Raw genomic sequence first — 27,310 nt, 5'->3', positions numbered from 1 at the left:
TACCAAGTCCACCAAGTCAAATGCTAATCTCATATCCAGAGACGCTCTCACAGACACACTCAGAAATAATGTTTAATCCAGTCACCCTATGGAACAGCCAAGTTGACACATGAAATTAACCATCACACAGGCCAGGTGGGGTTTATCCCAGGAAAGCAAGGCTTGTTTAATATTCAAATATCAATCAAGGTAATTCACTATATTAACGGACTGAGAAAAAGCAAAGGATCACCTTAATCGATGTAGAAAAAGTCATTTGACAAAACTCGGCACACAGTCATGATAAAAACATTCAGCAATCCAGAAGAAAAGAGATCGTGTAAAAACTGCATGTACAACACACCTGCAGCCAGCGTCACTTATGAGAGGCTCGATACATTCCCCTAAAACTGAGAACAAGACAAGCACCTCCTGTTCCTATTGAACGTTGGTTCTGGAATCCACATCAGTGCAATAAGAAAATAAATAAAATGCATACAATTTGGAAGGAATAAATTAAACTGTCTCTGTTTATACATGACATTAAAGACATTATTGTCTATTTAGGGAACCCCAAAAAGTCTACAAAATCTTTTAAAACTAGTAAGACAGTTTAGCAAAACTGCAGAGAACAATAGCAATGTATAAAACTCGGTCACATTTTATACCAGTACACCTATTAGAATCTGAAATTAAAAACAATACCATTAACAACAGCATAAAAACATAAGCAATTAGAAATAAATCAAACAAAATATGATTACAGTTTGAATGTCAAAAACAACAACACATTGAGGAATGGAATTAAATACAAGGTGTCTGTTTATGGTTTGAACAAAATATTCAGAGATATTTTGTTCATGGTTTGAAAGACTCAGAATTGTTGAGGTCAGTTTTCTCCCAAATTGATCTATAGAGTCAATGCAACCTCAATCAAAATCTCAGTCCATTCTTTTTGTAGATATCAACAAGATAATTTCAAAATTTATATGGAAAGGCAAAAGATCTTGAATAGACAAAGCAATAATGAAAGACCAAAATTGGAGCTCAAGTTACATTAATCATATTGTGCCAGGAGGAATGTAAATGCATAGGCAAGAAAAGTAAAATAAAATAAACTTGTACAAAACTCTAACTGGAGAGACTGTAGTGGAAAATTTAAACTATACAATTTCTAGAGGAAAACCAAAGACTAAACCTGCTTGATCTTGAGTTAAGGAGGAAATAAAACCAGGATAAATGACATTTAAAATATCGGGAATAAAAGAGAAACTGCCGCTACAGATCCTACAGCAATAATTTGTTACGTACAAGTAAATTGTTCTGAGCCATGTCCTACCAGTGTGTGTGGTAAGTGAACAAAAATGAGCTCATAAAGTGGCACCAGAAAAACATATAAATCCGAATCACTTTATATCTACCGAAGACTTCACGTTTACAACAAACACTTTCTACAAAGAAAACGTGGCGCCTCAATGATTTTACTGTTGATTTCTATGAATGATTTAAGACAGAGTCGATGTCAATCTTACACAAAATCTTCAGGAAGGAAAGAGGAGTAGGGAATACTTCCCAACTTCTTTTATGAAGACGAAATAATCCTGATCCGAAAACTTCACAAAGATCAACCGAACATAAATCCAAAAAGACAAAGAGAAGAAATGATGAAAAATGAACACTTTAAAACTCAAACGTGGAAAACCGTGCTGCCCTCTACGTGCTGTCAGGCATCTTTGATTGATCCAAGTGTCTTTACCCTAGGGCTTCTCTCTTCCTATTTCTTCAGTTAACCTACCTATTTTTTTAAAAAAATGCTAATTAAAAAGTCTCTTAAATGGGGACCTTTTTAAAAAATTTATTTATTATACTTCAAGTTCTGGGGCACGTGTGCAGATCGTGCAGGTTACATAGGTATACACGTGCCATGGTGGTTTGCTGCACCCATCAACCCGCCATCTACATTAGGTATTTCTCCTAATGCTCTCCCTCCCCAATCCCCCAAACCCCTGCTATTCCTTCCCAAACTCCCCCACCCCCCAGGCCCCACTGTGTGACGTTCCCCTCCCTGTGTCCATGTGTTCTTGTTCAATATCTACTTATGAGTGAGAACATGCGATGTTTGATTTTCTGTTCTGTGTCAGTTTGTTGAGAATGATGGTTTCCAGTTTCATCCATGTCCCTGCAAAAGACATGAACTCATCCTTTTTTTACGGCTGCGTAGTATTCCATGGTGTCTATGTGCCACATTGTATTTATCCAGTCTATCATTGATGGGCATCTGGGTTGGTTTCAAGTCTTTGCTATTGTAAACAGTGCCATAATGAACATACATGTGCATGTGTCCTTATAATAGAACAATTTATAATCAAAAGATCTTTTAAAAATGGTAAGGGATGCACTTTATCTGGGTGTGGAACACAGCATCAGGCATGGCATATATGCTGCTTCCCAGCCCTGTCATGCCTCTGGACAGGGTGATAATGTGTCAAAGCCTGAATTCCTACAGCACAATTCCTGCAGCTGCATAACAGTGGCTCACACCTTAGAACTGACTAGAAAATGAGGAGGTAACATGGCCACTGCCCAGCTGTTTGTATTCCAACAGCTGCCCAAATTAAAACCACAATGAGATACAATCTTACGCCAGTCAGAATGGCTGTTATTAAAAAGACAAAAAATAACAGGTGTTGGCGAGGAGGTGGAGGAAAGGGGCTCATACGCTGCTGGTGGGAATATGTAAACTGGTACAACCTCTATGGAAAACAGCATGGAGATTTCTCAAAGAAATAAAAGTAGCTCTACCATTTGATCCAGCAACCCACCAGTAGGTATCTACCCAAAGGGAAATGAAGTGTATTAGAAAGAGCCCTGTACTCTTCGGTTTGTCACTGCACTACTGACAACAGCAAAGATACGGAAACAACCTAAGTGACCCCCGGGGATCACTGGGTAAAGAAAACAATAGAATACTGTTCACCTGTTGCATAAAGAAATCATGTCTTTGTAGCAACGTGGATGGAACTGGAGGTCGTTATCTTAAGTGAGACAAGGCAGACACAGAAAGACAGATACCACATGTTCCCACTTACAGGTGGAAGCTAAACAGTGTGCACACATGGACACAGAGTGCGGAATCACAGACACTGCAGAGTCTAAGGGGTGGAGGGGAGGGACGGCCGTGGGTGATGAGAGGTTACTCAGTGGGTACCATGTATAATATTTGAGTAATGGATATCTTGGAAGACCTGACTTCACAAAATTACACCTGTACCCCCATACATTTATAGAAATTTTCAATTTTTTAAAGTTAAATTTTCCCTTTATTATGGTTATAAAACTTTTATAGCAGTATACAGTTTACAAGGTCCATATTTCTGGGGAAAAGGACCGCAAAAGATTATGGAGTTGGTGATCACCAGATATACCACAGGGGGATTCCTTTCTGAAGTATTTAAGGCCCTGGAGGGGCAGAACCAAGCCCCAGGATGCAGGTGCAGCAGAAGGGCGCAGGCTCCAGCCTCCCTTCCCCAGAGTCCGAATTATGGTGGGAGGGCTTCAAGATGGAACAGTGGGACTGCCGTGTGCCAGAGACTTGGGTGGAGCGAGGCAGGGCTAACTCCCAGTAGTGCAGTCACGCCACAGAAAAAACTCAAGGCCTGAAGATGGTCACCGAGACAGTTGTGTATCCATCCCAGAGTCGTGCTGATTCGAATGTTGGTACATGGACGAGACACTTAGTCAACAGTTGCAGATGGCAGAGACAGACACTGTCACATAACTCTGTGTTCAGTGAACATCTCAGATGGAGTTAGGCTGGGGACAAGGCTGTTTGCCAGTTTCGTTAGCTTTAGTTGCTCACCATAATTTGGGGTTTACCATTAAACACTAACACTGCATTTACATACTTATCACTAAAAAGGTGCTAATTAAATTCAAATCAGGGATGGTAAATGCATCTCATTTCATATAAATACTCCGACCACCCAGAGGAGGCTGCATGGATGCTCCGTAGGAATCAATCAGGGCTGTGACCTGTTATTACCGTGCCAGCCAGGGACAGGGTGGGGTGGGGTGGCATCCCTTGCCATTCTCTAAAGACTCCTCTTGGCCAGGCACGGTGGCTCACACCTATAATCCTAGCACTTTGGGAGGACAAGGCGGGTGGATCACGAGGTCAAGAGATCGAGACCATCCTGGTCAACATGGTGAAACCCCGTCTCTACTAAAAATACAAAAATTAGCTGGGCATGGTGGTGCGTGCCTGTAATCCCAGTTACTCGGGAGGCTGAGGCAGGAGAATTGCCTGAACCCAGGAGGCAGAGGTTGCGGTGAGCTGAGATCGCGCCATTGCACTCCAGCCTGGGTAACAAGAGCGAAACTCCGTCTCAAAAAAAAAAAAAAAAAAAGACTCCTCTTAAGAGACTGTTTATCATCAGCATGTTGGTAAGTAGGTAGGTCCACTGAAGAAACAGGAAGAGACTCCCTGGGATGGAGATGCTTGGATCAATCAAAGATGCCCAACAGCATAGAGAGGACAGCACGGTTTTCCACGTTTGAGCTTTAAAGTGTCCATTTTTCATCATTCCTCCTCTCTGTCTTTTTGCGTTTATGTTCAAGTTCATCTTGTTTAACTTAACTTTATTAGATTACAAGTTTCTTTCAGGGCAAGAAAGTGTCTTTTTCTCAGGTACTAGCATGTGATGAGCACCTGACAATGAGATGTATGCATCGTAAATATGGCATAAGAACAGGGGCTCTACAGCTTCTATTGCCTAGAAATCTCAAGGGGTAGAGATCGTGGTGTCTGAAGGATTACGAGACACACTTTCCACATCGTGGCCTCATAGCACCATTTACATGGTCTGTTTTACAGGATGTCATTTGTGACTACGTTTGCAACATAATGTTAATATGCATCATAAAAACGATACAGAAACTGTTAGACACAATTCTCACATACACACCCTACTCTCACATACACACCCCTCCACACACCCCTCTGGACCAGAAAATGGAAAAGAAACCCTGTTGCTGGTGGCTTCAAAATATATGTCCAAGGAACGTGAGATTAGCAAACAGAATTCCAATGATACGTTTTCCTCTATTTCTTTTGAACATCTGACATATAAATGTGATACATAAAATGGGCCTTGAATTAACCAGAAAAAAATGTGACTGCCTGCAATGGTTGCTGTTTACCCCCAACCAGCAATGGAGGACGCGCCACTGGAAGTGGCAAAAGGCCAGGCTAGTGCTGTCTGGGCACTCCAGCTCCCGCCAGGGTGAGGCCAGTCACGGAAGGAGAAGGTATTTTAGTTCTTACCACGCTCCAGCCATTATAGAAGGATACAGCAGTGGACAGGCAGAAAACATCTGTGCTTTGTGGAAACTGATGGTGTGCTCTGCTGGTTTGCTTTTTAATCTTTTTCATTTTCATTTTATTTTATTTATTTTTTTAGTCACGGGGTTTCACCATGTTGGCCAGGTCTCAAACTCCTGACCTCAGGTGATCCACCCACCTCAGCCTCCCAAAGCAGTGGGATTACAGGCGTGAGCCACCACGCCCGGCCTAGTTGGCTTTTTTAAAACCACTCACCCAGTCTATGTTGGGGTTATTTTGCTGTAGACATCACAGTCCAGACATTCAGATTTTCTCAGTTACTTATACACAAATTAATACAAAAAGGAAGTCGAATTTTTCTTATGCCCCTTTGTAGATGAGTGATGATTATTTTGATTTCATACAAGTGACGCACTCCTCGTGCCTGTTGGCATTTTAGAACTTGCTTTGTTTATTTTGTATTGTGTTTCACCAATAGAACTTACAGGGGAGCGCCGGGAAGACCACCCACGTGTTACTAATGATGCAGATGATTGTGTTCAGCACTCTAAGAGGAGCACTGCAAGGGAAGGCAGTGCGAAGCTGAGCAGTCTGTGAGAGGTCTCAGGAGCAGAAGGATCTGTTCCCTGAAGGTCCTAATCCCTTTTCATCCCTGGTGGGGAGTCTGCAGGGGAGTGGTTGGCTTAGAGATGTAGTGGATCTCACACACATGCATTTTATACTCACACTGACAGAGCAGATTCAGTGGAATTGGGTGAGGGATAATTGAGCTGATGAGAGAATAGGTCTTCATGTAAACTGAAATAATGAATGTTACAGGTTTAGAGTACAGGTACAGGATACGCTGGTTGCTATTTAACTCTTTTTCCTTGCTTTGTGGGCGCAAGAAACACAAAACACAAGAAAACTACACTGAAGGTGGGAAGACCTTATTGTGCATTTGGGGACAATCTGAGGGCGAAAAGTAGTGCTTAAAATGACTAAATTATATATATTAGGATATATTTATGTATTGGTTGATAAATCAGGTTTATTCTATGAGTAGACTTATATTTATCACCAAAACTATTTTCAATAATAATGTCCAAAATAACACATTTATAAACATTAAAGCAAAAGTGTTTTTAAAAACTTGTTTATATTCGTTCGCTATTAAGAAATTAGTGAAATAATTATTTTTAGAATGTGCAAATCACTTTCTTTTAGAGACAGGGTCTTACTCTGTCACCCAGGATGCAATGCAGTGGCATGCTGTCTGCTTGCTGCAGCCTCAACTTCCCAGGCTCAGGTGACCCTCCTGCCTCAGCCTCCTGAGTAGCTGGGACTATACATGCCGATGCCCAGCTAACTTCTGTTCGTTTGTTTTGTTTTTTTGTTTGTTTTGGTAGAGATGGGGTTTTGCCATAACTCCTGGGCTCAAGTGATCCGCCCACCTATGCTTCCCAAAGCGCAGGATTGCAGGTGTGAGCCACTGCAACTGGCCATAAACGTCATCACATTTTTATCCACATCTGCATCCAAATACACTATTTTTCTGGTATTTTAACGGTGAATGTTTTTATTAACAGCCTTTCTGAAAAATAAGATGGTCTAGGATCTCATTCAGAATCGCATCATATTGTTGTACATCTTACATGATTGACAACTGATGCACCTGCATATTTCATAATAGATTTTCAAACTTTTTTTTAAATGATGCTTTAAGTTCTGGGATGTATGCACAGAACGTGCAGATTTGTTACATAGGTATACACATGCCATGGTGCTCGCTGCACCCATCAACCCGTCATCTACATGAGGCGTTTCTCCTAATGCCATCCCTTCCCTGGTTCCCCATCCCGCGACAGGCCCCAGGTGTGTTGTACCCCTCCCTGTGCCCAGACGTTCTTGCTGTTCAGCTTGTTTAAGCTCCTTGCAGATTCTGGATATTAGATCTTGGTCAGTTGAATAAAAAATTGCAAAAATTCTCTCCCATTCTGTAGGTTGCCTGTTCACTCTGATGATAGTTTCTTTTGCTGTGCAGAAGCTCTTTAGTTTAATTAGATCCTATCTGTCAATTTTGGCTTTTGTTGCCATTGCTTTTGGTGTTTTAGTCATGAAGTCTTTGCCCATGCCTATGTCCTGAATGGTACTGCCTAGGTTTTTTTCTAGGGTATTTATGGTTTTAGGTCTTACATTTAAGTCTTTATACAAAAATTAACTCTACGTATGGCTAGTCAGTTTTCCATTTATTAAACAGGGAATTCTTTCCCCCGTTGCTTGTTTTTGTCCAATTTGTCAAAGATCAGATGGTTGTAGATATGTAGTGTTATTTCTGAGGCCTCTTTTCTGATGCATTGGTCTATGTATCTGTTTTGGTACCCGTACCATGCTGTTTTGCTTGCTGTAGTCTTGTAGCATAGTTTGAAGTCAGGTAGTGTGATGCCTCCAGCTTTGTTCTTTTCGCTTAGGATTGTCTTGGCTATACAGGCTTTTTTTTTGGTTCCATATAAAATTTAAAGTAGTTTTTTCTAAATCTGTGAAGAAAGTCAGTGGCAGCCTGATGGGAATAGCATTGAATCTATAAATTATTTAGGGCAGTATGGCCATTTTCATGATATTGATACTTCCTATCCATGAGCATACAAGGGTATTGAATTTTATCAATGGTCTTTTCTGCATCTATTGAGATAATCATGTAGTTTTTGTCACTGGTTCTGTTTACGTGATAAATTATGTTTATTGCTTTATGCATATTGAACCAGCGTTGCATCCCAGGGACAAACTCTTCTGAACATTGTTCTAGGCAAATAATTTACAACTAAGACCCCAAAAGCAAATGCAACATTAACAAAAATAAGTGAGTGGGACCTAGTTAAAGTAAAAAGCTTCTGCACAATAAAAGAAGTCATCATCAGCGTAAACAGACAACCCACGGAATGAGAGAAAATATTCTCAAACTATGCATCTGACAAAGAACTAATATCCAGCATCGACGAGGAACTCCGACAAATCAGCAAGAAAAAAACAACCACCCCTCACAAAGTGGGCAAATGGCACAGACGAGCTTAACACTGCTCATCATCAGAGAGCGGAAATGAAAGCCATAGCGAGATGCCACTTGACCCCAGCCAGAATGGCCATTATTTAGAAGTCAAAGAACAACAGACGCTGGCATGGGTGTGGTGAAAGGGGACTTACACACTGCTGGGAGGCATGTAAATTAGTACAACCAGTATGGAAAATAGTATGGAGAGTTCTCAAAGGACCAAAAGTAGATCTACCATTGGGTGAAGCAATCCCATACTGGGTATCTACCCAAAGGAAAAGAGGTCATGACATAAAAAAGATGCCTGCATATATGTATGTATGTATATCTATATCTACATCTAGAGATACACACACACACACACACACATACACATATATACATATATGTGACAGCACAATTCACAACTGAAAAGACGTGACAGCGACCTAAGCACCTATGGACTGACGTGTGGATGAAGAAGTGCGGTAATCCTACACCATGGAACGCTACTCATCCGTACAAAAATGCAAGAGCATCTTTTGCAGCAACTTGAATGGAGCTGGAAGTCACTATTCTAAGTGAAACGACTCAGGAATGGGAAACCAAACACCGCGTGTTCTCTCATGTAAGTGGGAGCTAAGCTATGGGGAGGTAAAGGCATACAGGGTGGGATCATGGACATCGGAGACTCAGAAGTGGAGAGGCTGAGAGTGGTGGTAAGGGACGAAAAAACTGCATAGTATCAGGTGACAGCGCAGGAAAATTTCAGATTTCATCACGACGCAATTCATCCATGCAACCAAAACTACCTGTACCTCTAAAGCTACTGAAATTGTTTTAAAGAATATATTTAGGCATTTTTTATAATACAGAAACATCAAAAACAGGTCAAATAAAGCACAGTATTTCCATAGCACAGAATGGATGAGGAAGAAAGTGGTATCTATATGCCGTGGAACGCTACTCATCCACACAAAAATGTAGGAACGTCTTTTGCATCAATGGGAGTCACATTCTAAGTGAAACGACTCAGAATGAAACAACTCAGGAATACGCACATGATATTTACCACCATCAGTTAACGTTTACAGTAAAATGAAACAGCACACGCTGGGGCATCAGAACCGTCTCAGGTATGTGTTCCCGCACACGTACGTGCACACACACATCCAGAGGGCATGAGAGCAGAGCAGTTTCGACGGTTGCCTTGGGGTGACAGGACGTACAGATGTATGGGTGTTAGTATTTGTTGCTTTCTACTGTGTGCTGCCACAGCAGCGTGTGCATGTCTCGTGTAATAAAAAAGCATTATCAAAAAGCAAAACCCTGAGCCAGAAAAGGTGCTTAAAGCCTGTAAAACACGAACGGGCAATCAGGAAGCAACAGATGACCGTAGTTTGGCTCTGACCTCCCGGGCAACCAAATCACAAAGGGAAACATCCAGCTTTTTAATTCTCATTCCCACCAAGATGAAAACGTATCATCTCTGCGGGAAAGAAAGCTGTAAATGGCTGTTCTTAAATGAAGGTGCTTTCCTTATCCATTTTTTATCTTTGCTTTTTTAGCTTCCTCTGCTAAACATCAAAAGACGTTTTTTCATCTTTGAGTAAGAGGAATGTGGTGGCAAATTTTTATTTTAATTTTTTTTTCAAAACACGAGAATAGCATCTATTCTAACTAAACACACAATCGTGTGATAGAACAAGTGGTTAATATTGAGAGCTTTTCACATATATTTGTCACAACATTTACTACGTCTAACTCCAGCAGGATTTTTATCTCTAGCGAACAGAACACACACTATTTTACATTTATTCTGCCTTTACTTTTCATTACTGATACTTGCCTTTCTGACTGCTTTCCCTTTCCCTCTTTTAACGACGCCAGCAGTCAGAAACTAAATCGGTTACTTTAAAATTGGTTTGAAGGGTAAGGTAAATAACCCATTTCCTACCTCCAACCAGCTACTGCTCTCCGCATGTCGATCTTTTTAGCTCCGTCTTTCATTCTTCCTTGTTCGCCTTGCAGCTCTACAAAATTTAAAAAACATTTTGACTGAGTGTTTTTCAAGCTTGGCAGGCAGTTTTTACTAGTTCCACAATCAGAGCAGACGCTCATTTAACTCCTGGTGTCTCCTGCAGCTGTCCTGTTCTAGGTAGTCTAACACTTGATTTTTCACAGAACACCGTCAGCGTGCTTCCTGTCTCCCCCCGTCCTGGTCTGGCTTTCCTTCCAGGGCGGCCTTATAAACAGGGCCTCATTAAAAGAAGTTAGCACCTGCTCTGCATCGCGCGGCACTGATGAGTTTGCGTCGTGACAAACGACCCTCACCTGAATTTCTCAAGCGTGTTACTCTGTGCACAGCTGATGTTTATTTAGGCTATTAAATATGCCTGTGTCTTTAAAAACAATGATTTTTTAAAAGAACCTTTTGCGATGAGGCGATGCTAGTGGCAGAATGGGTCTCACTTCCCAATCTCCGGGCCTTTTCTTCCGGCCTCATCGTTTTCCTCCTTGGCTGGCAGGAGGCACTGAGAATAAAAGGAAATTCCCGCCTGCTCTGCAGAGATCTGCCCGTTCCTGTGAGACATTGATCAAAGCTTACGAGTCACGCACTTGTCTGTGCACATTTTCACACTGGCACACTTTCCAGTTTTACTATCAAGAGCATTTTTCTTTTAGGCAAGGAAGATAGAAAATCAAGTTGGAAAGTAAAATTCCTCCCAATCCTCACACATGTAGCTTCCGCTGTGGACCTCCAGCAACAGGAGGTCAACAGCTCTTCTCCAGCCTGCCCACTCCCCCAGGGGTGTGCTGAGAAGGTTCGGTCCACGGTTCTAAGAGAAGAACCTGGAGCGAGAAGAGTTCAAGGAGGAGGTGGTACAGGTTGAGCATCCCTAACCCTCACATCTGGAATCCAAAGTGCTGCAACACTCCCAGACGTTTTGAGTCTGAATGTGACATCACAGGTGGAGAATTCCACCCCTGACCTCAGGTGCCGGGCGCAGGACACGGTTTATCCAGCGCCCCCAAGGGAAAAACTACCCTCCAGTCATCATGTGTCTTTATGATGGCTCGGTGTGCACAAACTTTGTTTCAGGCACAAAAATTATTAAAAATAATGTATAAAATTACCTTCAGCCTACGTGGATATGGTATACATAAAACAAATGGATTAGGTGTTTAGATTTGTGCCCCAACCCTTAACGTATCTTATTCTATATGTGCAACTATCTCAAAAAAAAAAAAAATCAAAAACGTTTCCAGTCCCACGCATTTTGGCTAAGAGATAATCAAGCTGTGGACTTAAGAAGGAGGTGCCTGTGACCTCCTTGGGAGAGGTCAGCTGCTGATGGCCGGGTGGACAGGCTGGGGAGGACCGAGGAGAAAGGGAGAAAGGAGACTGAGGCATCAGTGATGCAGGCGAGGGTCGCAGGGGTGGGACCAGAGGCCACGGCCATGGCCACTGCCACGGCCACAGACACACCGGCAGAAACGACCGAAGGCATGGATCAGAGTGAAACGTGACAGAGGCGGACATTAAGAAAGCTGTGGCCCTTTTACTCAGTTTGGTGCACTTTTATGGGACCACACATGATCAGTCCCCAGGGCTGTGGTGGGGAAGTACCTTGGACCACACAGCTTGGACCACACGGGTTTCTCTCCTCACTGTTCTGAAGCCTGGAAGGCCCAGGTGCTGGTGTTTCTCCCGAGGCCTCTGTCCTTGCGTGGGGATGGCTGTCTTCCTTCTGTGTCCTCTGTGTGGCGGGGTCCTCAGCTCCTCTTCTCATAAGGACACCTGTCAGACTGGACTAGGGCCCCACCCTAAAGAGGCCATCTTATCTTAATTACCCCTCAAAGGCTGTTATCTCCAGTATGTCCACCTTCGATGTCCTTCAGCACATGAATTTCGGGGTGATACAATTCAGCCTGGAACACAGGGGAGGTAACTGAAAAATATAAAGAAGATTTACATGGTAAGGAAAGCCCATGAATTCCAAAATGCCCCCCACAGCCTGCTCACCATAAGCAACAATACAGACAATCTCCCAAAATGTTCTTCTGGGGGAAGGGAGGTAGTTTGCAGTTCTAGTGACTGTCCACCCAGTTACCCAGACCAAGTTTGAGTGCATGACAGAAAAACATGCACCAACACAGAGAGGGTTTCGCCAAGCTGGTGTCTTTACCCAGGCTCAGGACCCGGTCTCGATACTGCTTGACTTCAAGGAAATGCTGAACGGGTTTTCTAGATCCACATATCAATTCATTCCCTTCTTCTAAGGAGACTCAAGGCCAGGCACACTTGCTCAGGCCTGTAATGCCAGCACTTTGGGAGGCCCAGGCGGGTGAATCACAAGGTCAGGAGTTTGAGACCAGCCTGGCCAACACAGTGAAACACTGTCTCTATTAAAAATAAAAAATACAAAACTTAGCCGGGTGTGGTGGTGCATGCCTGTAATCCTAGCTTTTCGGGAAACTGAGGCAGGAGAATCACTTGAACCCCGGAGACGGGGGTTGCAGTGAGCCGAGATCACACCATTGCCCTCCAGCCTGGGCGACAGTGCGAGACAGAGAATCAGAGTTGACGCGGACCAGCTGACTCTGAGACAGAGTCACTGTCCCCTGTCCAACATAACAACCACCAGACTTCACCCTGTCAATCCTGGACTGCTCAGCCTCTGGAGACGTCGCAGTCTTCTCAGTGCACGCTGGGCCCTGGAGCAGGGCTCTGCTCACTGATCACACAGGTAACGGAGAAGGTGAAAATGCTGCTCACGACCTGCCTCTTTTGCCAGATATTTAAAATTTTCAAGGAGACGAATTTATGAATATGGTAGAATCTGGCTGGTGTTTCTTGCCAAAGGCATGAGTGTTCACGACGTAAATGCACCCCGGGGAGGTTCCGGGCAGCACCCCACAAGCCGGGTGGCCGTAAAAACACCCCAACACATCCACACCCACTGGCGAGAGGCTGGTGCTCTCTCATCCCTGTGAACCGGCTCCCTCGGTCCCTGGCCCCTCACCTGGGTCCTCCCCAGCAGTCCTAGGTGATGGTCAGTCTCTGAGGGAGCAGGAGGCTTCCAGGACCTGCTTCTGACCTGTGGCCATCCTCAAAGCCCACCTAAAGGTTGAGGTCAGAGCCCTGCGGGTCAGCTAGTTTGAAAATCCCTCTTCCCGATAGGCATTTGGCACAAGGGATACTTATTTTCTGATTAAGGAAATGGAAAGAAGCCGGCAGAAAAGCGTGCGTTTAATTCAGCAAGGGATGACAGGCCACGTACCGGCTGCAGCGTGTTACTGTTATTCGGGAAGCTCCGAAATGAATGAAACCTGGTCTCTGAACTCAACAAGCTTACGGTCTACATAAACTGGTGCTCAAGGCTGACAGCGCCGAGATTGTCATAAGCCAGTTACTTTCCTAAATGGCCCTGGTTGTAGTCCCACTTCGGTTTCTACCCAGTTGGACGAGCTTCACCTGCCAACTCTCTGCACTAGCCTCCCTTCTTCCAGCCCCCCTTGTCCCCCAAAAAGGCAGCAAAGGGCAACTGAGCCAACAATGGCTTTTTCTAATCTTATCAGAGCACACCCAGAAGGGGACATGGAGTTCCACTGCGCCCACCCTGCCCGGCTTTCAGCAAGCACAACTCGCTGCGGTCTAACATGTGGCTTCAGTCTATCAACTCCCTGTCAACACTAGAGTCAAGGTCTGTGGAGGCTCAGCAAGCGGTATCCATGACAACTGTGCCTAGAGCAGGGTACTCAGCATATGGGTAACAAGAAGCATCACCCCACTCACTCCTGTTTTTCAAGACGCCATAGGGATAACTGAATTTAAACTAATTGAAACATTTACTTTATGCTAACCGATACTACTTCCACGCCACGTTTGATCTATATTGAACTTATTATTTAAAACGACAAAACAGAAGGAAGGAGGGAGGAGGGAGGGAAGGAGGGAAGGAGAGAGGGAAGGAAGGAGGGAAGGAGGGAGGGAAGGAAGGAGGGAAGGAGGGAAGGAGGGAAGGAAGGAGGGAAGGAGGGAGGGAAGGAAGGAGGGAAGGAGGGAGGGAAGGAAGGAGGGAAGGAGGGAAGGAAGGAGGGAAGGAGGGAGGGAAGGAAGGAGGGAAAGAAGGAAGGAGGGAAGGAGGGAGGGAAGGAAGGAGGGAAAGAAGGAAGGAGGGAGGAAAGGAGGGAAGGAAGGAGGGAGGGAAGGAAGGAAGGAGGGAAGGAGAAAAGGAGGGAGGGAAGGAAGGAAGGAGGGAGGGAAGGAAGGAAGGAGGGAGGGAAGGAAGGAGGGAGGGAAGGAGGGAAGGAGGGAGGGAAGGAAGGAGGGAGGGAGGGAAGGAAGGAGGGAAGGAGGGAGGGAAGGAAGGAGGGAGGGAGGGAAGGAAGGAGGGAAGGAGGGAGGGAAGGAGGGAGGGAGGGAAGGAAGGAGGGAAAGAGGGAGAGAAGGAAGGAGGGAGGGAAGGAGGGAAGGAAAGAAAGAAGGAAGGAGGGAGGGAAGGAAGGAGGAAGGGAGGGAGGGAGGAAGGGACGGAAGGAAGGAGGGAGGGAAGGAAGGAGGGAGGGAAGGAGGGAGGGAGGGAAGGAGGGAAGGAAAGGAGGAAGGGAGGGAGGGAAGGAAGGAAGGAAGATTTTGCTTGGCTATGATTTTCTAAATCTCTGATGCATTTTCCTGAAAAAAAAAAATAGAGTATGATGGTGTTGGTAAATTTATAACATCTCTCACCCATAGCAAAAATCAGAAGAAAATGTTACACATGTTTAATAAATATCAAGGCATAATAGTTTCATAAAGACACACAATTGAATTGTCTTCATCCATATTCACTGAGGTGTCTTCCTATTCCTGCTACGTACATAAGCATCCTGCCATAGCAAAACACTCTGTGCACATGTATAAGAAAAAAAAAGGCAGGAAGGACAAGACAGAGGGAAGGAAAAGTGACTGAGGGCGTCAAGCAGCTGGTTTTCACTCCCATATTGTGCTAATTAAAATAATCATCTAATTTTGGTGTTACAGAAATGGCTGCATCACATCTTGTTTTTGTGCCTAGAAGGAACAATGCGAACACTCTAGAATGATCCGGACTTTTCATCCCGCTTGGACCTAGTGCTCACTCTCTGGAAGAAGCCATCTTCATGGAGGTGCTTCCCCCGCATCCTGAGATGACACTCCCGCTTCCTTGGAGGGAAGAGCAGACTTTCCCCCCACCGTGTTCCGCATCCTATTCCTACCAGCTTTGGACAAAGCTCAGAAATGAAACAAAGTTTACAAAAATTCGATCACTGTAGAGATTTAAACAGGACTTAATCTACTTTGACAGTAGTTCCGTTGGGACATTTTCTTTTCTTAGCTGCAGTGACAGACATTTTGCTGTTGCATGTAATTGATGTTCACCAGGAAGATTAATCACACAAATTGGCAAGTGATTTTCGCCACCAAAGGAAAACCTTTTGTGCAGTGTGTGTTGAACGCATCCTCTCTCGCTGAATAACAAATGTGTGGCACGTAGCTAGACACGCAGATACAGCAGGGACATTCATAACAAAAGCTCATGAGGACGTTTTTTTCCGTGAATAGGTACAGAGGCGGGTGGATCACGAGGTCAAGAGATCGAGACCATCCCGGTCAACATGGTGAAACCCCGTCTCTACTAAAAATACAGAAAATTAGCTGGGCACGGTGGCTCACGCCTGTAATCCCAGCACTTTGGGAGGCTGAGGTGGGTGGATCACGAGGTCAAGAGATCGAGACCATCCTGGTCAACATGGTGAAACCCCGTCTCTACTAAAAATACAAAAAATTAGCTGGGCGTGGTGGCGCGTGCCTGTAATCCCAGCTACTCAGGAGGCTGAGGCAGGAGAATTGCCTGAACCCAGGAGGCGGAGGTTGCGGTGAGCCGAGATCGCGCCATTGCACTCCAGCCTGGGTAACAAGAGCGAAACTCTGTCTCAAAAAAAAAAAAAACTTTTTGATTAGTCTCCAATGTATTCACATAGTTATAGTCTCACCTTATATTTGGAATTCTGTCTCACTAAAAGAAGTCTAGTATTATAGTCTGCATTTCTTGCTCATATACAAAGGTTTTCATAGCTCACGTCTTTGCCAAAAAGGACTGATTATTCACTAGAGCCAAGATAGAACTATTGAAATATTGTAATTTTTCCTTTTCTCCTCAATGTATTAGGGTATTTTATAAAATTTAGAGAGATTAGACTTGATCATATGTTAAAAATCATTAAAAAGAGAATTCTGGATCAAAGCAAAGCATTTTTTGTACATTTCAGGAGAGTGAAATATCAGAGAAGACTCTTTTCTCATTAATATGTGTACTTGTGTTGAACGTAGGGTTACGTCAAATAACATGGACATTTTAAAAAAATGTTTTCCCTATTTGGGGCTGTCTGCTTCGTAGCACTGATGGTCTGATTGACTACTTGAGAAATCATCAAGATAGGTGAAAATAATAATTCTAAAAATCATTTGAATTGGCAACTATGTTTAAACTCAAATGAAATATATTTTCCACTAGTCTAAGCTCATATTTTTTTTTCTTCAGACAGAAACTAGAAAACCAGTTTTCTAAAACCAGAAAAATTCAAGGCTACAGGCGGGAAAGAACATTTCCTGCAAATGTGTTTGACACTGATTGACATGTTATGGGTAGAGAAGGCAGCTCTGGGTCTGAAGACAAGGTCGAGATGGTATTATTTTTATAAAGTAGATCATTATGATGAGAGGTGGGGTATAAAGAGAAAAATAAAGACAGTTGAAGTGCTAAGGAAGTAAAACAGCTGGTTAAAACACTACACATACACAACGGCATTACTAACAGCACATCCCCACTCAGCATCTTTCTTGATGTTTTAACTGTGTTTGACACTGTTAAGTAGTCTCTTCTTGAGAAAGAAAAATACTCATCTCCCCTTTCTCTTCCCTTTCTGGCCACACCTGCCAAGCCTCCTGTGTACACCTCTCTTCCTCTGCTCTGCCCCTATTGTTGTGGCCCCAACGACTTTTTCCAACTCTGCACACGTTACTCCACAGGTGTACTTGCAATCTCTACGCTGACCCCACACCTTTATTTCTCAACCCAAATTGTTCTCGTGAGCTTTACGCTACAGGCTTTCACCGTGTGTATGTCCCACAGGTACTCCAGTCTCTGACTGAAAAGTTCCTCTTCCTGCTGAACTGCCTAGCTTCTATAACTCAGAGGATAATACCATCTCCAAGTCGTATGCTCAAGCCAAACCTAGGACTGCGTTCCTCTTCTTCACGTTAAACCTTTCACCAAATCTTGCCAGAGTTACCTCCTCAACATTCTGTATTCCGTCTATTTCTTTCTGCCTCCACAGATATTATGCAACTTCGTGCCCTTCTTTCTCTTAACTTCATTATAACAACAATTTCGTTTCCTTTTCAAATTGTATTTCACATAGATCTGGAGACAATAAATCATGACTGTGTCACAGGATTTTCTTCCACAAATCCCCGTGTCACTTTTCATTGCTTTTAGGGTAAAGTCTCACCTCTTTGATGTTCCATTTTAAACACCTTCTCTTGGGTCACCTAAAACAGCGATCCTTCATCTACAATTCACCTAAAAGAGTGATCCCTCACCTACAGTTCACCTGAAACAGCGATCCCTCATCTACGATTCACCTAAAATAGAAAACAGTGATCCTTCATCTAAGTTCACCTAAAACAGTGATCCTTCATCTATGATTCAGCCGAAACAGTGATCCCTCAGCTACGATTCACCCAAAATAGTGATCCTTCATCTACAATTCACCTAAAACAGCAATCCCTCATCTACAATTCACCTAAAACAGTGATCCCTCATCTACGATTCACCTAAAACAGTGATCCTTCATCTACGATTCACCTAAACCAGCAATCCCTCATCTACGATTCACCTAAAATAGAAAACAGTGATCCTTCATCTATGATTCACCTAAAACAGCGATCCCTCATCTACAATTCACCTAAAACAGTGATCCCTCATCTACAATTCACCTAAAACAGTGATCCTTCATCTACAATTCACCTAAAACAGTGATCCCTCATCTACAATTCACCTAAAACAGTGATCCCTCATCTACGATTCACCTAAAACAGTGATCCCTCATCTATGATTCACCTAAAACAGTGATCCCTCATCTACGATTCACCTAAAACAGTGATCCCTCATCTACAATTCACCTAAAACAGTGATCCCTCATCTATGATTCACCTAAAACAGTGATCCCTCATCTACAATTCACCTAAAACAGTGATCCCTCATCTACGATTCACCTAAAACAGTGATCCCTCATCTACAATTCACCTAAAACAGTGATCCCTCATCTATGATTCACCTAAAACAGTGATCCCTCATCTACGATTCACCTAAAACAGCGATCCCTCATCTATAATTCACCTAAAACAGCAATCCCTCATCTATGATTCACCTAAAACAGCGATCCCTCATCTATAATTCACCTAAAACAGCAATCCCTCATCTATGATTCACCTAAAACAGTGATCCTTCATCTACAATTCTCAGGGCCCGTTGGTCCTCTCCGTGTCTTTTGTCTTTCAACCTTTCTACCCTTTATCTGCACTGAACTTCTTCCTAAAAGGACGCACCCTTTCTCTGCGTGCGTGCTGGGGCGTTCCACTCTATACTTCCTGACTTTCCTTCAGCAAATTAATACGCGAACACGATGATTTTTTTCCAGAAGGCCCACTCTGACCACTCCTGTCTCCGTGACTGGATTAAGTTCCCTTCTTTAAGTGCTGTCATACACTGTTTATTTTCCTTTTCATATTGTGTTCATTGACGTATTGGGATTTTGTATTCGATTTAATCATGAGACTAGAGATCCTGCCAACACTGTTCATTGCCGCCGTCCTGTTGTTACTGCAGTATGTGACTTACGGCAGACCTACAACACATGTGGATGCTTTCTGAATGAACAAATACATTTTCGATAGTTCCAGCTGTAGGAACTCAAGTCTAAACTGTTTTCCTTTAACAAGCTCTAGCTTTGCTTTTTACTCCATTTTAAACAACTTGTCTTGGGTCATATAAAATGGTGGTAATTCATCTTAGACATGTAGGATAAAGTCTTAATTCCTTGACATTGCTTAGGAGACCCTGCTTATCACTCTGTGTCTTGTCTTTCAATCTTTGTGCCCTACCCTTTCTGCATGCTAAATTCCTTCCTAAAATCGTCAGGGGTTTAAAGCACATTCAGTGACAATAAAAGACCAGATGAGAAGGTGGTCTGGATGCTGAGACTTTGCATCTGTGACAGACAAGCCTAAGCTGGAACTGATTTGTCATTTAGACACATCCCATGGGTGCCTGATCTGTATTGTCGTATAAAGTATTCTTTAAAAGACCGATTAAATAGAAGAATGTAATGAGGTCAAGAATTCACTTTTACACGGTTAGCAGTTGACAATGCATATTCTGAGCAAGCTAGTCTCAGCAAACTACCCAAGCAAATGTTCTTGCTTCAAAGGTTGGCAGTTATTTAACATCTCTTCATTCCTTCTATCTTGCTATGGTGGCATCGTTGGCATTGAATTCCCAAGCTGGGCAGATGAGTAGATAGCTACCATGTGGAGAACAGAAAGGCAGAAAACGGCTGGCAAAGAATTAAGGCTAGGGAAGGAGAGTAGCATCAGAAACATTGACCAGGCTAAAAACAGCCATTTGGCCACCACCGAGGCAGGGAGCATCATCTATTACTAGGACGTGCGTTGACTGTTTTAAGCATGGTGCGTTCAGACTGCTTGCATGTAGCACGGCGTGCTCAGACTGTTTGCATGAAGCACGGTGCGTTCAGACTGCTTGGGTGTAGCACGGTGTGTTCAGACTGCCTGCGTGTAGCACGGTGCGTTCAGACTGCCTGCGTGTAGCACGGTGCGCTCAGACTGCCTGCGTGTGGCACGGAGCGCTCAGACTGCCTGGGTGTGGCACGGCGCGCTCAGACTGCCTGCGTGTGCCACGGCGCGCTCAGACTGCCTGCGTGTGCCACGGCGCGCTCAGACTGCCTGCGTGTGCCACGGCGCGCTCAGACTGCCTGCGTGTGGCACGGCGCGCTCAGACTGCCTGCGTGTGGCACGGCGCGCTCAGACTGCCTGGGTGTGGCACGGCGCGCTCAGACTGCCTGCGTGTGCCACGGCACGCTCAGACTGCCTGCGTGTGCCACGGCGCGCTCAGACTGCCTGCGTGTGCCACGGCGCGCTCAGACTGCCTGCGTGTGCCACGGCGCGCTCAGACTGCCTGCGTGTGCCACGGCGCGCTCAGACTGCCTGCGTGTGCCACGGCGCGCTCAGACTGCCTGCGTGTGCCACGGCGCGCTCAGACTGCCTGCGTGTGCCACGGCGCGCTCAGACTGCCTGCGTGTGCCACGGCGCGCTCAGACTGCCTGCGTGTGCCACGGCGCGCTCAGACTGCCTGCGTGTGCCACGGTGCGCTCAGACTGCCTGCGTGTGCCACGGTGCGCTCAGACTGCCTGCGTGTGCCACGGTGCGCTCAGACTGCCTGCGTGTGCCACGGTGCGCTCAGACTGCCTGCGTGTAGCACGGTGCGCTCAGACTGCCTGCGTGTGCCACGGTGCGCTCAGACTGCCTGCGTGTAGCACGGTGCGCTCAGACTGCCTGCGTGTGGCACGGAGCGCTCAGACTGCCTGCGTGTGGCACGGTGCGTTCAGACTGCCTGCGTGTGCCACGGTGCGCTCAGACTGCCTGCGTGTGGCACGGAGCGCTCAGACTGCCTGCGTGTGGCACGGTGCGTTCAGACTGCCTGCGTGTAGCACGGTGCGCTCAGACTGCCTGCATGAAGCATGGTGTGTTCTCTTGGCTGAAATGATAGAACGCTGGACATTTCCCTTACTCTTACTTTATTCTATTGCCTCATAGGCTGTTTTTCCTATATTAACTCACTGGGGAAAGAGTAATAACCATGCCACAAATCTTGAAGTAAATAATTTAAAACAACTACCATTTACATTTTTTTCCTGTACATTATTTAATGATTGCTTGGAGTGGGATTGCTGAGAAAATGTTGAATTTGTGTATCCACCAAGCACAAGAATTCCCTTTGATGATGGAAATGAAATAAAATCAATGATTATAACGTTATCTTAAATGACTTATGCTGGGCCCTGAAGATACTGCATCTATTTGTCCTTTTGAAGCATGTATAATTCTATTATCTCTATAACCTGTCATTACTAATAAACACGGCCACAGAGTGTATTTCCTGAATCTATTACATTCTCAAAATCATGCTGCTTCAATTGTTTTGATTTCTAAAAGATTTCATCTGGAATTTTTTAAATCTTTAAATTAACACAGGTTTTATAGATGCATAAATGATGCTTACGTATCTGACATGAATCGTAGGCTGTGGTCCTCTAAAGCGGAGCAGCCTGAGGTCAGAAGACGGCAAAGCCCCCTGACAGCCCGCTGCTCTGGGGACGCGTCTCAGGTTCCTGAAATTACTGTTCAGCTTTTTCACTTGTCATTTGTCCTGGAGTATCTGTAAAAGTTAAAAATTGAATCCCAAAACATTCACCAACTTTCTTTACATGTCAAGCCTTTTTGTGACACTAAAATGGAACATGCAGGGTTGCCCTGCCTTTAACCGATTCACAGTCTGGTGGAATTGCAGTACCGTATAACATGGTAAATACACTGTAGAGTTGTACACACTAATTTTTGCCAGAAAAGAAGATATTTTACTGGCCTTGGGGAAGGAATCAAAGAAGGCTTCCAAGAAGCGATGATTTTAGAGCTAAGTATTGAGAGGCATGAACGAGTGGCACAGGTCTGAAAAGAAACAGAGACGTTAGAAAGGGGAAGCTGTTCTTCCACCCTACCTTTTCCACTTCATTTCTCCTTCCTTTCCAACACATATTTGTTGAAACTTTTTATGTGCCAAGAATATAACTCCATGAATGGGGTGAAGTCCAGGGAGAAAGTGCAATAGAAGACAAGTGATGGAGGAAGAAACCATGGTGTGTGTGTAGACACATACAAAGCACAAGAGTGAGGGTCAAAAGCAGCCGGGGTTCCAGTTACATAAGAGTCTATATGCCTGGAGATGGAGTTTAAACGTTATCTTATAGTCAAGTCATCTTTCCAAACCAATTAACAGACATGGCCAAAGTTGTAATTGACATTAAAACTCACCATTGTGTTGGAGAGAAGGGTGGGGGCAGGGCACAGGCGGGCTAACTAACAGTCATCCAGCTGACTAACAGCCAAGTCTCCAAACAAGAGTGTCCGTGATGGTAGAAAGAAGGAGACAGAGTGGAAAACTCATTCAGAGATAAAAACAATGTCGAGGCTTAAAGGATAGATACGGGCATCCTCAGCAAACTGACACAAGAACAGAAAATGAAACACCGCATATTCTCACTCATAGGCGGGTGATGAAAAATGAGAACACATGGACACAGAGAGGGGAGTACTAAACACTGGGGTCTATTGGGGGGAAAAGGGGAGGGCCAGTGGGAGGGTAAGGTGGGGAGGGATAGCCTGGGGAGAAATGACAAATGTGGGTGAAGGGGTGAAAGCAAACAAAACACACTGCCATGTGTGTACCTATGCAACTGTATTGCATGCTCTGCACATGTACCCCAAAACCTAAAATGCAATAAAATAATAAGAAAAAAAAAAAAAAAAAAAAGGATAGATACGGGGATTGAGGGAGAGGGAGGGACAAAAGACGGCACACAGTGTTTAGACTGAGTGACGTGAGGGTGTCACTGAAGCTAAAATCCGCAGGTGGAGGACAGGCGCGGGCAGGACTGCAGTGTGAACGTGCTGTACATAAGGTTACGAGTGTGCCCGGGTAGAGGTGTCCTTGAGAAAATGAGCAGAAAATGAGAGAGAGGCTAAAGCTGGCTGTAGAGTCTTGACTGCAAATTTCAGATTTTAGAGTTGTCAGCTTTCAATTGACAGCTGAAATAAAAGTACATGAGATTATTAATAAACAGGTCTAGAAATAGAAGAGAAAGGACCCGAAATCATATTAGGGATAGAGGAAGGACCAAGGAACCTCTAAATAAGCAGAGATTGATGGGGAAGTTTAAGGCTGCCACGAAAGTAAGGGGAGGACAAGGGTTAAAAACAAGGCGGGCATGTTCTTACTCACATGTTGAAACTGAAAAAAGGTGGATCTCATAGAAGTTAGGAAAAAGTGAAATAAAGATACTAGAAGCTGGGAGGGGAGAGGGAGAGGTTTGCAAAAAATACAAAACTACAGATAGATGGGAGGAGTAAGTTCTCGTGTTCTGCTGCACTGCAGGATGACTACAGCCAACTATATTATCCAGTTTCAAACAGCAAGGAGGATATTGAAATATTCCAATCCAAAGAAATATGAATGTGTGAGATGGTGGATATGCCAATTATCCTGATCACCATACATTACATGCATTGCAAGCTTATTATGTATCCCATGAATATGTACAATTATATGCAGTTTAAAATATTTTTTGAATTTTTTTTAAGAAAAGAACAAGATTGATTGTACCGAATGGAACACAGAAGTTCCCCACCACCTCCTTACACATACGTATACATGTCATTCATCTACCCTTCCAGTATAGTTAAATAGATCCAAAATGTAATCGTATTTTTGCTTGGATCAGTGTTAAATATTTTTTAGAGCTGAAACCTGTAGTGTATACTCATCTATACTATAATGATATCTTTTCCTGAATTTTTAATATGATAATCATGTTTTTGTCACTGGTCACTTAGCTTTTCATTACCACTTACACACCCTAACTCTCCCTTCATTGTCTAAATCTCCTTGTAAACAACGTGTTGTATCAGTTCCATCTCTTGGGCGGCATCTCTCGTGAAACCTTCTGAGTTCTGCACTGGGGCTGGTTCTTTCCAAAGAGTCCTGGTCCTCAGCTGTTGTGCTGAGTTGCCCCTCACCATCTTTCTTGGGAGTTCGTGCTCCTCGGACTGCACTGTTAACGCCCTGAATTACTCTTTCATTTGGGGAGGTCATGTTCTTCAATAGCTTTCTGACAGAGGATTCGTGGTAGGTAAATTTTTTGAAATTCTGAATATTTGAATTTGTCAAGTTTACTGTTATTTGTAATTATACTGTGTTGGGTACAGAGTTGAGTTCGGGATTCGTCCTCCTTCAGAATGTTAAGGGTAGGGGGCAAGCATTGTTGACATTGTGGTGTTGATGCTGAGAAGACTGGAGCCATGTTGATTTTTAATCCTTTGTGCCCTGTTTTTGCCTTGTCTTCTAAATTCTTCTAGAATGTTCTCTTTGTTCCTGGCGCTCCTAAATTTCATAAGAATGTGCCTTGATTTGAGTCTATTTTTGTCCCATTTTGCCAAGCACTCACGGAATCTTTCAGTCTGCAAATTTACCTTCTTCAGTTTCGGGAAGAAGCCTTTAAATATTTCTCAAATGAGATCATTTTCTTCACATTTCTTGTTTCTATTTTCGGAACTTTTGTTATTTGGCTGTTAAACTTTCCGAAAGTGATCTTTAATACTCTTGCCTTTTTTTCTTTCCATTAAATTAGACTTCTTTTGAGTCTAATTTCTGGGAGATTTTCTTAACTTTATCTTTCAATCCGTCCACGGCGTCTGAGTATTTGCAGAAGCTCTGCTTTTCCTCGGAATGTCCGCCTGGCCTTTCGCACAGTGTGAAGTCTGCCCGTCTGCCTCTGACGGCACGGCTACCCGCTGACTTTGGGAGTGCCAGTCTCTGTACCATGCATAGTCTGTCTTCTCCAAGCTGCTTCTTTCTCTTTGTTTAGATCCTTTCATGTTAGAGACTTTCCTCAAATATATGATAATCCCTGATTGTCTGCCATATTTAGAGCTGAAATTTCACTATATAACGATCTGGTTAGGGAACTGTATTTGGTAATCCCAAACTGTCAGTATGTTTAGGGTTTATTTTATACAACCCTCCACCCTTGCCTTTGGAATTTATTACCTTCCTCAAAGAAGGGCCTTCTAATCTCACCCAAAACCCAGCTCTTAGGTTTTATGTATTCAGAAGGGTAAGAGCTCTGTGGGTTTACGTAATTCCTCTGTGCTGGCTTATAATTTATACTTCTTAGGTCTTATTACTCAGTTACCACTCTTGTTCTGCTTTCTGGTTCCCGTCACTTTGTGGCTGATTTCTCATCCTTTGATCCTTTGGAATTATGAGTTTATGCCTTTAAAAAGTCTTTACTGCTTTTTAGTAGAGTTTCAAGAAGGAATAATATTCTATGAATAAACCGTCCTCTTTTGTTGCTGAATCAGCCACAGTTAGGTTCCATAGCTTAGATGTATATACCCAACTTATATACAACAAATGTGTAAATAATTATAATTCAAGTCAATACTTGGAAAAACAGAGGACAGTGTCTAGTATGTTGGGCACACAGAGAGTAAGCCTGAATTCATCGACGAAAGTTTAGAATGTCTTCACTTTTTACTGACTAGCACTTAAAATATAAATTTAAATGTGTTATCTCTTGTGGGAAGTGAGAGAGGTCTTAACACTGAGTTTAAATTAGGCAGGTATATATCACTGGGTTCTTTTTATAAGACTTTGTATTTAAGTCTTCAATATAATTCTCTTAATTAGGATTAATATTTCATATTACAGATAAGGAAAGTGGTGGCCAGAGAAATTTATTTTTAAAAGATCAAAGTTATCTAGCAAGAAATGACAGAACTTGAATTGAAATATAAGTTCCTATTTCTCCAAAGTCATGCCTTAGGTATAGAAATTTACAGAGTGAAATAAGTGTCTTTATCAGAGCCAAAAATGGCCTTCCCGTTTACTAAGAAATAGACCTCTCTCAGAATTTTTAGAAGTGATTATCCAATTTTTGTAATACCTAAGTTCCATCTTCTCCCCTCATCTCACTGGTAACTATTCCACTTTAATTTTTTTTTAAACCATTTTCCTACTCTGGTACCTATTCCATATACAGAATAGAGGGGGAAAAAATCTTCGCTTCCAGGAAAGTATAAAAGGAAGATAAATCAAATAATTTAACTTACATTTATGGACTCATGGATTCATTTTCCACATGCTTTCTGTCTCCAGTTTCTATGGCCTCCAAAATCCATCTCTCGTGTGTGCCAGCAGGAACAGAAGCGTAGGGATCTGCACATACGCAGCCTCCATGGATGCTCAAATGCCCCCTCTACCTGCTCCACTTCCTGTTGATGCTCAAATGCCCCTCTACCTGCTCCACCCACTGTGGATGCTCAAATGCCCCCTCTACCTGCTCCACTTCCTGTGGATGCTCCAATGCCCATCTACCTGCTCCACTTCCTGTGGATGCTCCAATGCCCATCTACCTGCTCCACTTCCTGTTGATGCTCAAATGCCCGTCTACCTGCTCCACCCACTGTGGATGCTCAAATGCCCCCTCTACCTGCTCCACTTCCTGTGGATGCTCCAATGCCCGTCTACCTGCTCCACTTCCTGTTGATGCTCAAATGCCCCTCTACCTGCTCCACCTCCTGTCTCACCTGCTCCTTCAAGGCTTGGCATTCTTGCTTTGGACGCAGTCATAGTAAGCTCTTAGCTAAATTCCTTTCCTTCAAGGGGACATTAGTTTGGACTCAAATGGCACTAAGCATACCTTCTGATTTTCTTCAAAATATTGCTGTGATATCTACTGATCAGGCTTTGTTCATTCATTCCCTTATTTTTCCTCTTATGAGACACTGATTGAAACCTAACTTTCGGCAGGAAACTGATTAATACCAGAGAAACAGAAATAAATTCACCGACCATGTGGTGTTAGAGTCATTCTAGAGGCTTTACATGTATTGTCTCATTTTCTGCATTTCAAACCTCTGTGAGTTTCTATTTATTTGTCTTATTCTCATTCCATTTTACAGATGAGAAATTTTCTGGTATAGAGAGATTTAAATAACTCTCCTCAAATCCACATGACACACTATTGAGTGGAGCCAGTAT

At 43.6% G+C, this 27,310-nt stretch overlaps 1 long non-coding RNA gene across 14 annotated transcripts in view; it reads right to left on the bottom strand.

Annotated features, from left to right (window-relative positions):
- The window catches only part of LOC103793569 (uncharacterized), a 179,387-nt gene that overhangs the window by 72,236 nt on the left and 79,841 nt on the right, over positions 1–27,310 (bottom strand). For 13 of the 14 annotated variants that reach the window (XR_013536497.1, XR_013536509.1, XR_013536499.1 and 10 more), the window contains 4 exons: positions 21,716–21,871; positions 11,959–12,280; positions 10,759–10,861; positions 10,285–10,360 (listed from right to left, as the gene is read on the bottom strand). This is a non-coding gene — a long non-coding RNA (uncharacterized LOC103793569). The remainder of the gene's footprint in view (positions 1–10,284; positions 10,361–10,758; positions 10,862–11,958; positions 12,281–21,715; positions 21,872–27,310) is intronic. The other variant, XR_013536505.1, reaches the window with a different exon arrangement.

Source organism: Callithrix jacchus, chromosome 6 (genome assembly GCF_049354715.1).
Source record: "Callithrix jacchus isolate 240 chromosome 6, calJac240_pri, whole genome shotgun sequence".
In the NCBI taxonomy this organism is placed as follows: Eukaryota; Metazoa; Chordata; class Mammalia; order Primates; family Cebidae; genus Callithrix; species Callithrix jacchus.
The sequence above is the reverse complement of the archived record's forward strand: the minus strand, read 5'-3'. Positions and strand labels throughout refer to the sequence as shown.